We start from the raw sequence: 15,303 nt of genomic DNA, 5'->3' as shown, positions 1-15,303 counted from the left end.
TATTTATATTTTATAATTTAAAATCATGTATTCTTCTATATATTTGATTTAATGTGCTCCTATATAAGATAAACATGATAACTAAAAGACAAGAGGGATAATTTTAATTTTATTTCTAATTCTATTCTCTAAAAAATATAATTATTTAATTATAATTTATTAATGATTAACCATTAATCAAAATTCATTAACCGTAATTGTAATCGTTAACTGATATTTTTAGCGGTTCAGTTAACCAAAACCATTAAACTTTAACGATTTAATTAATTAACCTATAAAATATAACAGTTACATCGCTTGATAGTTACGATTAACAATAATAGATTAATTTAAACACCCCTAACTACTGTCCCACCTATCCTACCTCTGAATCCCTCGCTCAATCTTTGGTTATTAAGGGTGTTGCAATTCACACATGATTCTAGTGAAGGACAATTAAGAACACAGCAGATTACATGGCGAGTAAGGCGAGAGGTTCTGTTGGGAAAGATTGTGTTACGATTATCATCTTCAACCTTTCAAAGCTCCTTCATCATCATGGTCTTTGGCTATTCTTTGATAAATTTGGTGAGGTGATTGATTTCTTCATCCCTAATAAAAGAAGGGTGGTAGCAGGTTTGGTTTTGTTCGCTTCACCAGATTGGAGGATCCGAGGAAAGCTATCGTTTGTGTAGACAGATCGAGGATTCAAGGGAGCAAAGTTAGAGTTTTTATGGTAAGATTTAAACCTCGTGAAGCTTTCTGTAGAAAGAAGTGTTATGTTTCAAATCCAGCTGTGCCCATGAGTAGAGTGGAGAGTGCTAATCCTATTGAGGCTCCCATTGTTGGTGTTATTGACGAGGATAAGCTATCTACCCTTAAAGATAGTTTGGTAGGTTGGTGCAGAAAATTTATCAAAATGAAGGAGCTGGCAGCTATCATGCACAAAGAAGGCATATTGCGTCCGAGAATTATGAGATTAAGCGGTTTAGCAATTTTACTTGTATTTGAAGATGAAGATAGTATGAATTTTACTCTAAACAATCAGTTTGAGGCGCTTCAAACTTGCTTCAACAAAGTGGAAGTGTGGTCGGAAAATGTTAGGTGCAGTAGTCGACGAGCATGGTTATCATGTAAAGGAATCCCACCGTTTGTGTGGATTCCTTCAACTTTCAGAAACATTGCAGGAAAATGGGGTGAGCTCAGTTTTATAGAGGAAGGAACTTTGAGTCCTGACTCATTTGATAGGGCGTCGTTTCAAGTTATTACGAACCATCAATCTCGAGTGGAAGAATCTGTAGAATTGAGAGTTGGGGATAGGTCATTTACAGTTTTTGTGTCAGAGTTTGAACCTTGTTTCAACTCAGAATCAGTCTAGGAAGATTCGGTGTTATTGGAAGAGGTTGTTGCTTACCCGATTTCTACAGTGGATGAGTTCCATAGTAGCTCGTCAGATAATCCTCCCGAGTCTGAGATAGGTGCAGAATTGATTTCCTTTGTTAATATTGTATCCAGTCATATGGAGGATGCTCATCAGGAATGTCGTGAGCTCAAAGACGGCTTCGAAGAGGTGTGGTCTAAGGAGTTAGATTCCCAGGTAGCTAGTTATGGGGTAGTTGAGCGTGTTGCTTTGTGCCAAAGTAGCAGTAATTCTTATGCGGAGGAGGAACCTTTACACGTGGTTCCTATTGAGGATTTAAGTGCTGGTGCAGTTGGTGATAAATTACAGGTGGCTTTGTCGCATTATGTAGTGCCCATGAACATGGTGGCGCATGATGTCTCCTGTCAGAAGATCGGCATTTCAAATGTAGTGGCAGATTATAATATTTCGTATGTGGGCTCAGTAATGTCGTTGGATGCTGGTCACGTGGTTAATGCTTTTGTTGGCCCTCTGTCGTCTTTGGATAGGACGGTTTGCAAGGGAATTGTCGTTAGTCCGAATGAAGGTTCAGTTTATTTTCGAAATACGGATGAGGGGTCTATATCGATGTCTCCTGTTGGGCGCGATCTGGAGGAGTCATTAGTAATGTCGTATCGGTCATTTACCAAAAATTTGAAGCTGAAGAAATTTGGATCTATGTTGGACATTCAGGGAAAAGTCCTATCTGTTAAAAGTCCAAAGGTTGGCAACCAAATTTGAAAATGGTTTTCAAAGTTTGGTAAATGTTTCTTTGAAAAATGTTTTTCAAAGTTTGGTAAAGTTTGGTAGATGTTTGTTGAAAATAGGAATGGGTAAATTCACTTTAGTCGTTGCACTGTAGGGTATTTTCAAAGATTAGTCCCTAAGTTTCAACTATAAATACCCTAGCTCATTTAGCTTCAAAACCATCCCAAAAATCATTTCTTTCTCCCAATACTAGAGAGCTTTCTTGTGAGTAGTGAGTGTTTTGTAAACACCTGTAAATTTTCTCTCTTAGTAAAAGATCTGCAGCAATTCGGAGACGTAAGCAAAATTGGTTGAACTCCGTTATCAATTTCGGGTATTATTTTTCCGCTTTTATTTCGTATTCTCACTAATCTGGTTATAGGGAAATTACTTGTACTCGGTTTATTTCCTTATAACTGGTATCAGAGCTTTTGGTTGTGAATTTTGTCAATTTTTTTGCGAGGTTACTATTCATTACTATTAACATGAATAGTGAATTTTATGAATAGTAAAAATTTTGTCGTCGATACGAGTTTGTCAACGGAGGTGTTCTAATACACGGTGGTTCGCAAGAATTGTCAGAAACGATCCAAACGAAACCAGATTCGAGTGGGAGCGATGGCTGCAGACGAAGGGAACGTGAAAATTGAAAAGTTTGATGGTGCGGACTTTGGCTTTTGGAAGATGCAAATCGAAGATTTTTTGTACCAGAAAAATCTATATCAACCTCTCTCAGGAAAGCAACCAGAGGGCATGAAGAATGAAGACTGTGCTCTTCTCGACAGACAAGCCTTCGGAGTTATCCGACTTACGTTATCCCGCAATGTTGCTTTCAACATAGCAAAGGAAAAGACCACGGCGGGTCTTATGGCGGCTCTCTCCAGTATGTATGAGAAGCTATTAGCCTCAAACAAAGTGCACTTGATGAGGCAATTATTCAATTTGCGGATGACGGGAGGGGCATCGATGGCACAACACCTAAATGAACTCAACACAATCACAACCCAGTTGATTTCAGTGGAAATTGAATTCGATGATGAAGTTCGAGCTTTAATTCTCTTATCATCTCTACCAGACAGTTGGAATGCTACTGTTACAACAGTTAGCAACTCGTCGGGAAATAGTAAATTGAAATTCGATGATGTTCGGGATCTGGTACTGAGCGAAGAAATTCGACGGAGAGAATCGGGTGAAGCATCAACCTCCTCAGCCTTGTACACGGAATCCAGAGGGAGAACTTCAGAAAGAAATTCAAATCATGGCAGATCGAAATTCTAGAAGGGGCAAATCAAGAACAGGAAAGAAAGATTTTACCTGTCATAATTGTGGCAAGAAGGGTCACTTTAAAAGAGATTGTCGAGCACTGAAGAAAGATACCGGTTCACAGGAATCTGCCAACATGACAGAGGAGACAGGTGATGCCATGATTCTAAGCGTCAACACTCCGATTGAATCATGGATCTTGGATTCAGGGGCATCTTTCCACTCCACCCCATGTCGAGAAATCATGGAGAACTATATCAGTGGTGATTTTGGGAAGGTTCATCTAGCCGATGATGAAACCTTGAAGATCGTCGGAAAAGGAGATATCCGATTAAAGTTGTCAAACCATACCACCTGGAAGCTGACAGGAGTGAGACATATTCCTGGCCTCAAAAGAAATTTGATTTCTGTAGGACAACTTGATGGAGAAGGATATAGTACAACCTTTTCAGGCTGTGAATGGAAGATTACCAAAGGAGCACTCGTCATTGCTCGTGGTAAGAAAACTGGTACTCTCTATATAACCTCAAATTTAGAGAATATCATTGCAGTAGTAGATACTGATGGAAAATCAAACCTATGGCACCAAAGACTTGGCCATATGATCGAGAAAGGGATGAAGACACTTTTGTCAAAGGGGAAGTTGTCGGATCTAAAGAATGTAGATGTCGGACTATGCGAGGATTGCATCTTTGGCAAACAAAAGAAAGTCAGGTTTGCAAAGATTGGTAAGACACCCAAGGCTGAAAAGTTAGAGTTGGTTCATACTGATGTATGGGGACCATCTCCAGTTTCATCTCTTGCAGGCTCATTATATTATGTCACCTTCATCGATGATTCTACAAGGAAGGTGTGGGTTTATTTTCTGAAGAAGAAATCAGAAGTCTTTGATACCTTCAGAAAATGGAAGGCCATGGTGGAAAATGAGACTGGTTTGAAAGTCAAGCGGTTGAGGTCTGACAATGGAAGAGATTACAAAAATAGAAGATTAAGAGATTTCTGCGCAAACAATGGGATCAAGATGGAGACAACAGTTCCCATGACACCGCAACATAATGGCGTAGCAGAGCGCATGAATAGAACTCTGAATGAACGTGCCAGAAGCATGAGGATACATGCCGGATTGCCCAAATTTCTATGGGCTGAAGCTATCAACACTGCAGCTTACTTGATAAACCGTGGGCCCTCATTTCCTTTGGATGTCAGAATACCAGAGAAAGTTTGGAGCAAGAAAGAAATAAACCTTTCACACTTAAGAGTGTTTGGTTGTATTTCTTATGCACACATAGACTCTGCTGAAAGAAGTAAACTTGATGCTAAGTCCAACAAATGTACCTTTGTTGGTTATGGCGGTGATGAGTTCGGTTACCAGTTTTGGGACTATGAAAATCGGAAGATCATCAGAAGCAGAGATGTCATTTTCAATGAGAATATGATGTACAAAGACAGGTCAACCATAGAATCAAGTAGCTCCAATACTTAAGCTGAAACAAATAAATTTGCTGAGTTCGAAGAGATTTCTGGAAATGATGTTCAGATCAGTCCTGAAACAGTTCAAGAAGAACCAGTCACACTAGAACTGAGACGCTCCTCCAGAATTCCTAAACCAACCCAACGGTATTCTCCTTCTTTGCACAACTTGTTGCTGACTGACAATGGTGAACCAGAGTGCTATGATGAAGCAATGCAAGTGGAGGATTCAGTCAAGTGGGAGTCTTCCATAAAAGATGAAATGGACTCTCTTATGTCAAATCAGACGTGGGAATTAGCTGAATTACCACCAGGCAAGAAAGCGCTCCACAACAAGTGGATTTATAGGATCAAGAAAGAGCACGATGGGAGCAAACGCTACAAAGCAAGTTGGTTGTCAAAGGTTTTCAGTAAAAGGAAGGTATTGACTACAATGAAATTTTTTCTCCAGTTGTAAAACTGTCTACAATCAGACAGGTGTTGAAAATTGTAGCTGCAGAAAATTTACATCTTGAGCAGTTAGATGTAAAGACAGCTTTCCTTCATGGTGATTTGGAGGAAGAAATCTATATGAGGCAGCCAGAAGGTTTTATAGAGGCAGGCAAGAAAAACCTGGTATGCAGGTTAAAGAAGAGCTTGTACGGTTTAAAACAAGCTCCTAGACAGTGGTACAAGAAGTTCGATAGCTTCATGGGTAGCAGTGGTTTTACCAGATGCCAAGCAGATCATTGTTGCTACATCAAGAGGTTCGACAATAGCTTCATTATTTTATTGTTGTACATTGATGACATGCTCGTTGCAGGCTCAAACATGCAAGAGATTATACACTTGAAGCAAAAATTGTCGAAGCAGCTTTCTATGAAGGATATGGGTGCTGCAAAGTAGATTCTTGGGATGAGGATCAAGTGAGACACAAAGTCGGGGACTTTGATGTTATCACAGGCTGAGTACATCAAAAAATTACTCTTCAGGTTCAACATGCAAGATGTTAAACCAGTAAGTACACCTTTAGGTGTTCATTTTAGACTCTCCAAAGAACAGTCACCAAAGACGGAGGAAGAACGTGCACACATGGTAAAGGTACCGTATGCCTCAGCAATTGGAAGTCTGATGTATGCCATGGTATGTATCAGACCAGATATTGTTCATGCAGTGGGAACTGTTAGCAGGTACATGAATAATCCAGGCAAGGTACACTGGGAAGCAGTCAAATGGATCCTCAGATATCTGCGAGGTACCACAAACAAAGCACTTTGTTTCAAAGGTGGAGATACGATATTGACAGGCTATGTAGATGCTGACTTAGCCGGAAATATTGACATCAGAAAGAGCACTACAGGGTATGTCTATACTCTAAGAGGAACTGCAGTGAAGAGTTAGGCAAGAAACAAGAAAACAATGTCTTGTATTGCGACAGTCAAAGTGCTATCCATCTAGCAAAGAATCCGTCTTTTCATTCCAAGATAAAGCACATACAATTGCGATATCATTTTATCCGGTCTCTTCTGGAAGATGAGATTTTGAAACTTGAAAAGATCAGTGGAGCTCAAAATCTGGCAGACATGTTGACAAAGACGGTGACCACGGACAAACTGAAGTTGTGTTCAGCTTCAGTTGGCATGCAAGAACAACAAGACTATAAATGTTGTTGCATCGATCGAGGTGTGAAGATAGATTAAAATCAGTCTTCAAGTGGGAGATTATTAAAAGTCCAAAGGTTGGCAACCAACTTTGAAAATGGTTTTTAAAGTTTGGTAAATGTTTCTTTGAAAAATGTTTTTCAAAGTTTGGTAAAGTTTGGTAGATGTTTGTTGAAAATAGGAATGGGCAAATTCACTTTAGTCATTGCACTGTAGGGTATTTTCAAAGATTAGTCCCTAAGTTTCAACTATAAATACCCTAGCTCATTTAGCTTCAAAACCATCCCAAATATCATTTCTTTCTCCCAATACTAGAGAGCTTTCTTGTGAGTAGTGAGTGTTTTGTAAACACCTGTAAATTTTCTCTCTTAGTAAAAGATTTGCAGCAGTCCGGAGACGTAAGCAAAATTGGCTGAACTCCGTTATCAATTTCGGGTATTATTTTTCCGCTTTTATTTCGCATTCTCACTAATCTGGTTATAGGGAAATTACTTGTACTCGGTTTATTTCCTAACACTATCTAAAGCTGAGAGAAGAAGAAGAGATCTTTAGCTAAAGAAATTCAATTTGAAGAAATCAAATCTTTTATTATCCGAATTATCAAGGACATATATCTCAGATTCTGTTTTAAAACAAAGGTGGGTCGAAGCTTTTGTTGAAGCGCAGGAGGCAGTGTATTTAGATAGGCAACTTGGACTTATGGTTGGTAGTCCCGAATCTATGGTTCTCTAGAAGCTCTCGCCGTTAGTTATGCGTTGACGTTAGTTAGTGTATTGTTGGGATTGTTTAGATTATTATTTTTGGTCTGTGAGAAAAATTTCGTTTGTGTTCGTTTTGCTATGGGGATTTGGTTAAATTTCTCTTGTATGTATTTTGTTCCGATTTTAGTTTGTGAGGTACAGAGCCTAGGACCATATCGGGTTCCTTACATGAGAAGGCGAATTGAGTGCTTTTCGGATGATCCTTGGTGATGTATTCTCGGTTTATGAGGTGTTATGGTGGAATTATCATCCAGTAGGTTCGGATGATGTCTTTGAGGATTTACGTGCTTGATTTTTTGGAGTCAGGCAGTTCTGTTTTGCTCATTCCTGTGGAGGCTTGTAGGGCGGGGTGGTGTTTATGTCAACTGAATTTTGTGGTTGTCTGTGTTGTTAGCATAGTCGCATATTAGTCGTTTTTTATAGTCTCATGTATCTCAGGCACTGTTGGTTCTCACGAGTTAGTCTCTGCCTTTCTGTTCTTTCCACCTCATGGTTCACTCTTTTTCTTCTAATAGGTTTAGGGAGGTTTTTAATGAGGTCCATAGGGTGGTGTACCTTGTATCCTTATCAATACAAAGTACCCATTTTTCAAAAAAAAAAAAGAACACAATAGATTACAACTAATTATGAAAGGGATAAATTACATAAATGATCACTAATGTTTGCATAAGTTTTCATTTTTCTCATTGAAGTTTTAAAAGTAACAAATTGATTATTAATATTTTTGATTTGTAATAAATTGATCAATAACGTTATCAATTTATAACAAATTAGTCACTAATGTTATTAATTTATAATAAATTAGTCACTTACCGCTAACGGTCATTACTTGAGATAACAAGATGTTGACGTGGCATGCATTTTTCTTTCGTTTGACTCCCAAATTTTTTTATTGGCATTTAAGGAAAAAGTTCGAAGAAAAAAAGTTTTCTTCTCTCTTACCTTTCCGCTTAAAAACAAGGACAGCTACATCCCACCATGAATAAAAGAGAATTGCAGAGCTCATCAGTGCAACGTTGATGATCGGAAACCACCTTGGCTGGTATTGCATCAACACCATGAGCCACCACCAAACTCATCATCAACCGTCACTGTTTCCTTTCTTCTCCAAGCAGTTGCGATCGCTGCTTGTTTTCTTCCCTCAGCTCATCCCCACATCCACTTCTTCTTGGCAAAATAACCCGGAGTTTCTTGAGCCATGGGCTCAACTATTATTGTAACTCTCATAACCCTTTGTAGACCATTAACAAAACTTCACCTTCAATTCAAATATGTTCGACTTAATTTTACGTTACGTGGGTTTTGATTTGTAGGGGAGGACTATTGGGATAAGAAGAAAGGCGAAGCGTAGCAGTACACCATACCTCAACTGTTAACTCTATCGATGTCATAGACCTATTGCACGCACACTCACGAGCATGAGCTCGTGAACTTCATGACCGACATATCAGTTGTCCAAATACATATTTGCTAACTGCATTAGCCTTGTTAACTTTCAGGGTAACTTTGAACGTCTTCTCTTCGCCAACTTCTTTTAACTTCAATTTTTTCGGCTTAACGTAAACGAATATCCCGATTGGTTTCTGCACATGAGCTCTGTAAGTTCCTGGTGATCCTACATTTTTAAGGGTCATAATAATGTATCGGATTGAACAAGTTTAGGGATAGTGATTGAAGGGTAGTTGAAGTTGGAAAGATTGCTTGATCCGCAACATTTCTAGGGTTTCAGTGAGAACACTGCTATTAGAAATTTTAGGTAATCCGTAGCGGCTAAGTCGTAAATAAGTCATGGATCCATATCATGGTTTGGTTGTACATGTCATGCTCTATAGATGAATGGGTCTAGCTTTAATGTATGATGCATTTAGAATCAGCTCATGCGAGTTTTCAAAACCTGTTTTTTTCTAACATCAATTTTTTTTTCTTCCTATCACCTTGAAGAATAGAGAGAGAAAGAGAGTTCCACTTCATAGAACCCAAAAAAAGAATATTCATTTTTAGTTCCTTTCTATCTTCTTTATGCGAAATTTAAGTTTATAGAATATTCTAGGAAAATTATATTATATTTTATAGTTTAAAGTCAATATAGACTGACACTAATACTTGGTTACAATGCAGTAATATATATTAAACAGTTAAATATCACAAGAAACATCATACAATATTATTGCAGTGACCGTTGTCTTCAATACTGCCTGCTGCATGCACTTGAAGAAATCACAGTAATATCACTACTCAATCTTGAAGAAGATTTATGCCAACGTTTACTCTCATAAAAACAAACAATTTTGGTTTTAACTTATGAATCAATACCTTTGTTCTTTTTTCTTTCACTTTTCCGTTACTATTGTTACAAAAACTTTGCAGCACTCCTTTATTCATGGTGGGATGTAGCTTCCCTGGTTTTTAAGCGGAAAGGTAAGAGAGAGAAGAAGAATTGATGGTGGGGTGTAGCTGCCCTGTTTTTTAAGTGGAAAGGTAAGAGATAAGAAGAATGGAGAAGAAGAGAAGTTTTTTCCTTCAAACTTTTTTTAAATCTCGGTCAAATGTTTTGGGAGTCAAACGTATGAAAAAAACGATATCAGGATATCGGTTTAATGTGCCACGTCAATATCTCGTTACCTGTCGGTAACGACAGTTAATAGCGAGTCACTAATTTGTTATAAATAGATAACGTTAGTGATCAATTTATTACTTTTGAAATTTCAATGGAAAAAACAAAAATTTATTCAAACATTAGTGATCATTTATGTAGTTTACGCTTAAAAAAAAGTGACTAATTTCAATTTGTCTTGTCTGAATATGAAAATGCTTGACTAAAAACAATCAACATGCTTGTAGGGATAGCAAACGGGCGGGTCGGGTGCGGATACCCCCTCCCCCATCCCCATATCCACCTAATATTTTTCAATCCACCACCCGTCCACCACCCATGATGGGTATAAATTTTTAAATCCACACCCGCCCACGCGGGTACATTCTCAAATCTATCCCCACACCCACTAGCGACGTACCCGTCTAGACCCGCCCTGAAAACAAATTTTTTTTTACGGAAGAGGTTTCGGGTTTTGGCTTTTATGAAAAGCAATGATATGTAAAGATGAATTTATATTTACAGTCATTCCAACCAGAGTCATAAATTTGATGAAATTATTAATGTCTTCATCACGTTCACAGGTGCGGTCAATAAAATACATTCGTGCTATGCTTGAGACCCTCTGGAAATCTTTTCAGCTTTGAGTGTATATAATGGTTCATACTCAATGAAGAGGTTTGACAGGTAAAATTCCAGAATAAGTTTATCTACACCAAACATATGGTATCTTGCTAATTCACAATTCATAATTTCAGAATAAGTTTTGACAGGTACAATCAACTCAATGATATCAAATACTTCTTGTGGCACAAACAATATTCCTAATAACAATATTTGGTTAAATTACATGTTATATCTTATACAATATTATAATTTATAAATTAGTCTCTAAAATTACACCTAAATTCATAATGACTCAAACCCATTACCCGCCCACTACCCGCGACGGGTATCACTTTCTAAATCCACACCCGCCCACTACCCGCTAAAATTATACCCATCCCCGCCCCAATTGGAGCGGGTGCGGTGCGGAATCCACGAAACTGTACCCGTTTGCCATCCCTACATGCTTGTTTTACTAATGATTAGTTTTGAGTATATATATGGTATTGTTGGTTCAAGTCTCAATAACTTATGTTTTTTTAATTACGAATATTTGTATTATATTTTAATTAATTTTCAAGTACTCTATAGTTAGATTATATATAACTTATCATATTTAAGTTTTATTATATAATTAAATTCCACATCCTAAATTAATTTTATATTATATTTATAAATTAGGATAGTCTCGTGTTGAATGTTGTTTATTTTTAATAGTATAAAGAGAATGTAAGGTAATATTTGTTCAAAAAAAATTAATCATTGACAAACACACAGGTCCGTCTTAAATGATGTTTAAAATGAGACTCCTAAAATATTTTTTTAATAAGGTCTAATTTATTAAATTTTAAATTATGTGGGATCTACGAGGTTTTTTTTACCAAATTTCATCATGGAAAACGATTAAAGATGATGTCAAAATCTTCGTTTACAACTTTTTTTTGTCATTTTCTCGAGAACCAAACAGAAAGTTTGTTTTCCTTTCAAACGAAAATGTCATTAGGGAACAAAGATTATACATAGACGATCCTAAATGATATTCATGTGTGGAACTCTCAAATTTTGAGGCTTTGTGACGTGTCACAAGCCACACATGTAAATGGACAGGCCTGAACGAAGAGAGATTTATGTTATGTTTAAATCTAAGGCCTTTAAAAATTTAATACTCTGTATAGTCACCGAATTCACTTGATATGTTTATTTATTTGTTATAAATTTGATAACGTGATAAGGGGGAAAATGATACATTAATATAATTAATATGTTCTAGATACAAATACAATTAATCAAGTATGATGTAGTTCATACACAATTTATGAAAACTAATAAAAAAACAAAAACAAAAAGCTATGGAGCCTCGCGCAGCCTTTTATATTCATTAATAGAATTATTGCTATTGAGATCCTGATAAATTTAATAAAAAATAATTTTAATGAGTTTTATTTTATCTAAGATATTAGTTAATTTAAAATAAATTGATTGTTGATTTATCAAATTATTTATTTAATATTTATAAAAAGCGATTTTAATAAATACTTGTTGTATTTTAATATACACTGCTTGCATTTCTATAACTATTTGATACAAAGTATTGCTTGTAATCTGAAGTTGAAACATAAAAACTAATAAAACAATTGCATTAATTTTTAATACAAAACGTGAACCTCCTTTTACTTATCTTTATAAGAAAGTAGAAATTCTTTAATCCCAAATCTCAAAGTCTTAAAGGCAGAAATATCTGGCAATCAAAAGATAAATAATATTTAAAAAAATAAATTTATTAAATAAATTACAAATACATTCGAATATGAAAGTACTTTATTGTTTTTAATTCTAAACAATCAACTTATATTTAAATTTAATCTATTATTTAATATACCGTTAATAAAAAAACAATTCCACAAATAATATTTAGGTAAGTTCAAGTGGTAAGCAACTTGATATCGCTTAAGCAAGGTCTCGAGTTCGAGTTCTTGTGTATGCAGAAAATCCCTGTTAGGAGACTCACCCACAAAAGTCATGTGTGCAATGCGGGTCAGTCCGGATTAGTCAAAGCGAAGCCTTGGAACCGGAAGGACAACCGAAAAAATATCTCATTGTTTATTTTTCTAATTTTAAATATATTTAAAATATGCTTGACATCAATTTCAATGGTAAAAGAAAATGTTTGTTCTTCCTAAAGGTTTCGGATATGAACAATTACATCTGAATGTATATGCACTGTTAATAATAAGAAAATTTTGAACAAATATTACTTTATAATCATCCGAGACTATTAAAAAATTTAACTTTACATCATCTAAATTTTTCTCGTGAATTATTATTATTATTATTATTATTATTATTATTATTATTATTATTATTATTTACTTATAATATATCAAATGATAACCCTAAAATCATTGTATATGTCATTTTTAAAGAAATTTAATCTTAGTTTCACCACAATTTGTACTTATTCTCCATTAATTTCCATCGACCCTGATTACATAATCGCCAAATGTCATAAAAATACCCTAATAATTATTTTTCCTCTTATATAAAATTAATAATTATAATACCCTAACCTTCTTGTTCTTGATATAAACATAATAGTTAACTTAGAAAATGATTTGTCAACGCTCCAATTGTTATATGTTTAATACAATTAACTAACAGAAAATAAATAAAAGAGAGAGACACCAACTATATAATATTAATAAAAGTAAGACCGTAATTTTTTTATTAGTATGAAGTGATTATAAAATAATATATATTCAGATTTTTCTTAATATATTAGATGTATTTACACCCTACATATACAACTGCTCATATAATTTTTTTATAAAAAATAACGTTTCATTTTCTCATATAGTTCACTCGATAAAAGTATATAATTTGTAAAAATACACGTATAAATGAGGGTGGTTCAGACATCAAATGTCATCCTGCTAGTATCCAATTGTCTTATAATACCCAAACCTAGTCGGTTGTAATATATAATACCGGCCAGATTAAGTACAATTATAATATTAATTAATTGCAAATTGCTTATAAAGTTTACCAAAATTGTTGACTTAAACATAATGTGGCTAAAGTCATAAATTAATGCTACCATTTGCCTCCAAGGCTTTTCTTTTATATATGAAATTTCAATACAATCCTAAATCCATCATATTCTAGTATCCTTACTCATTTCTATCTTTTAAGAAAATCTTTTTTTAACCCATCAAGTAGTCTTAATAGTAGGAGGGAGTGTTATTTTTTTAAGGTATTAAGTTCGAGAAGTTGTGTCTGTAGGATATATATGCATTATTAATTGATTAAGAAAATTATACATAGATATTATCTTGTCATCACTCTAGACTATTAAAGAAATCTTCTCTTGTTGAAAAAATTACGCAGAAGTTTACAATTTTATCATCCATTTGTATTTATAAAAATAAAAAGGATTCAGTTACATTGATGTAAAACTAAATTAATTTTATATATGTTTAAATGAGATATTGGTTTAATGGCAAGTTGAGGCTTAGAAAGTTGAGATCTTTAATTTAAGCCCCATGTGTGAATTTCTTTTAGATTTATTTTAATTTGTCATGTGTAGACCTTATCCATATATATATATATATATATTTCAACTATCAATCTAATTATGTATTGTTGATTATGATTAATAGTTGTTGTAATTCCAATTACGATTGTCTTTGTAACTTCTACAAAAAATTATATAATTTATATATTTTTTTAAAATTTAATCTTCATATTTCATGATTCATAATTCATATATATGTTGTATTACAAGTTCAAATAAATTAAAAACATCTAATTATTTGCTAATGAAAAAAATAATTTCAATTATATATTTGAAAAAAATAATTTATTTCAATGATCATTATTTACCTCCTTACAAGTGTTGGATTAATTATTGGGAAAATTAATCCTCGTGTTTGAAATTGACTAATTGGAGTGCCCTTTTGCACATACATAAGGTTAGAAGTTTATCAACCTTCTTCCTATCACATTCCTACCTTTATTATATAGCGTCAGGGTCACTTCTCTATTCTTATCGAATTCAAAAATGTTTTTTTATAAATATTTTAAAGAGTGTTGATTTTAAGTATTTAGTATTACTATAAAAAGACAAAAGTTAAATACTAGAGAATAAATTTATTTTTAGAAAAAATGATTTGAAACTATTTTCATTCTAAAAACTATTTATTTAATCTCATTCTTTATCATTTTTAGTATTTTTTTGTTAAAAAGGCAATTTTAAAAATAATATAGAAGTTGACATTAAAATGGTTTAAAAGGGTGAAACATGCATTCATAAGGTAAACATTTTATATTTGAAAAAATCAAATAAAAAACTATTAGGGTTTTGTCAAATTTGGGGTGCTTATGAGGTGACTTGAAGGGATAAAATCAGCTGTCATCTTATTAGCAGTAAATTTGTAAAATTAAAGACAGCCTTGTAAGAAAAGTAAGCCATTCAATTATCCAATCAAATAACATGTTTTTTGGAGTTCATGTTTGGTCTGCCGAACTGCTAGTTTTCTCCCAAAGGTAAGAAGAAGAAGAAGAAGAAGAAGAAGAAGAAGAAGAAGAAGAAGAAGAAGAAGAAGAAATCCTTAATTAAAAGTTGAATTGAATTTAGAAATGAAAAAGACAGAAACCAAGTTTTGGAATGAAATGTTGATTTCTATTCCATCCAAATTAAAAATGGGCATAAAGATGAAATTAAGTTAATCTCTTATATTTACAGAGACAATAAGTAAGAAGAAGATGCATGGTGATATTGAGTAAAATTATATCTAAAGACTCCAATCCAAAAACAAAATCTTTAAAGATCAAACATACAAAGCCATA

This window comes from Hibiscus syriacus, unplaced genomic scaffold (genome assembly GCF_006381635.1).
Source record: "Hibiscus syriacus cultivar Baekdansim isolate YM2019G1 unplaced genomic scaffold, ASM638163v2 tig00006570_pilon, whole genome shotgun sequence".
NCBI classification, from domain to species: domain Eukaryota; kingdom Viridiplantae; phylum Streptophyta; class Magnoliopsida; order Malvales; family Malvaceae; genus Hibiscus; species Hibiscus syriacus.
This window is presented reverse-complemented; position numbering follows the sequence as displayed.